The sequence below is a fragment of the Branchiostoma floridae genome, chromosome 3, assembly GCF_000003815.2.
Source record: "Branchiostoma floridae strain S238N-H82 chromosome 3, Bfl_VNyyK, whole genome shotgun sequence".
Taxonomy (NCBI): Eukaryota; Metazoa; Chordata; class Leptocardii; order Amphioxiformes; family Branchiostomatidae; genus Branchiostoma; species Branchiostoma floridae.
In genome coordinates this window covers 1,404,017-1,405,624 of record NC_049981.1, presented here as the reverse complement: position 1 = coordinate 1,405,624, position 1,608 = coordinate 1,404,017, and positions in this window count along the sequence as shown.

The window sequence follows — 1,608 nt, the reverse complement described above, 5'->3', positions numbered from 1 at the left end:
GCAGAGTAAAATGAGGCACAACCGCACTCGGGACGTGCTTATAAAGTGTTCAGCCACAGAAGTAGCCTACCTAGCAGGCTATGTGAGGAGGGCCCTTTGTATGATGGCATATCGGTTCTGCTCGCATGGTGGGCTCAGTTTCTATTTTTTATTTTCCCATTTTCTTTACTGATGTTGGCAATAATTAATCAGGTGCAATAGAGACCGAGCGCAGTAGAACTGATTTGCAATCAGTAAAAAAAAAGGTCTGTCTCATAGAGCCTGCGAAGAGGCTGACACCAAGGGGTCTTTCCAAGAAGGAACGAAGACAGAAAGGCCATGTCTTCTAATTATCTCGTCATTATTAGTGTGACAGGCGGTGCGCTCGCATCTACTTGAAGAATCCAACTTTCCAAAGTCCTGGGAATCCTGGGATAGGCCTCTACTTCTTAAACCGTAGCCATGGACTCAGATGTGCAAAAATTACTTGCTTACTTGCCCCAAAAACTTCGTTTGATGAAACTGCGACATGTAAGTCTACAGGTACCGTCATCCTGATAAGCCTTTCTGCATGTACCCTGAGGCTGTACAACCGGTTTATCATGTCAGAGCGAATTCTGAATACTATCAGTGTGGAGAATTCTTCTTTTTCTTAAACTCGCTTCTACCTTGATATCTTAAATACTTCCATCGTACCAAGAAGGATGGGCTATGTCTATGCCATGACCAGCCATATTGTTGCTAGTTATAGCTATATATATATATATATATATGTATGGCGTTGAGAACACACATCAGTAATTACAGGTGAAAGTAGGTCAGTCCTTATCTGAAGTTGTCATTCCTGAACATTAGGCAAAAGCGTTTCAATATTTTTTACATAAAATCACACTTTTCCGTGCCACAAACAACCTTGTTTAAGAAGAAAAAAGATTTGGCACACTTTCATGTTTCACGATCGCGCCCGCAAAAAGTCAAACAGGGTCCTGGTCGGCAAATGAGACCCTGTCATTGGTGGTATCATGTCCGCTAAGATGTTTTTTTTTTTTCAGAGTCAGATAAAGGACTGCGATGTGTACCAAAATTGATTTCAACAACACAAAAATGGTCACATTCCATATCTCTGGCCCTTCATGTTTCCATAACGTGTATTTCTTGCTTGGAAAGCACGGTTGAATCAGACTATTATTAAAGCTCCGTTTACACATAGCCAAACATGGTCTCCCGACAATTGTTAGGGGTTATTTAGGAGGACAGACGAGATCATTGCGAATCTAATAGGAGATTGCGGATTTCTCAAATCTGCGCGTGGCTAGCGCTAGCGTAATGAAAGGCTAGTAATTATAGGGGAATTTAGGTCACCCTTTGTCAGTATATAATTTCTGCGTCGCATTTTGGACTGTTTGTCTGAATGCCGATTTTTTTTTTTAAATGTAACGCAGCATTACCAAATGACACACGAATCATTAAAAAAACATTTTCTTTAGAAAATTTCCGATGAGCCACATGTTTCACTGGTAGAATGATCGCAAGGCGTTTTGTCCGTTCTCTACAAAGGACTGTGTAAGGCGATTACGTAAACAAATGAATCGGATAAGGTACATAAGTTCATAAAAGCTAGACCTTTCA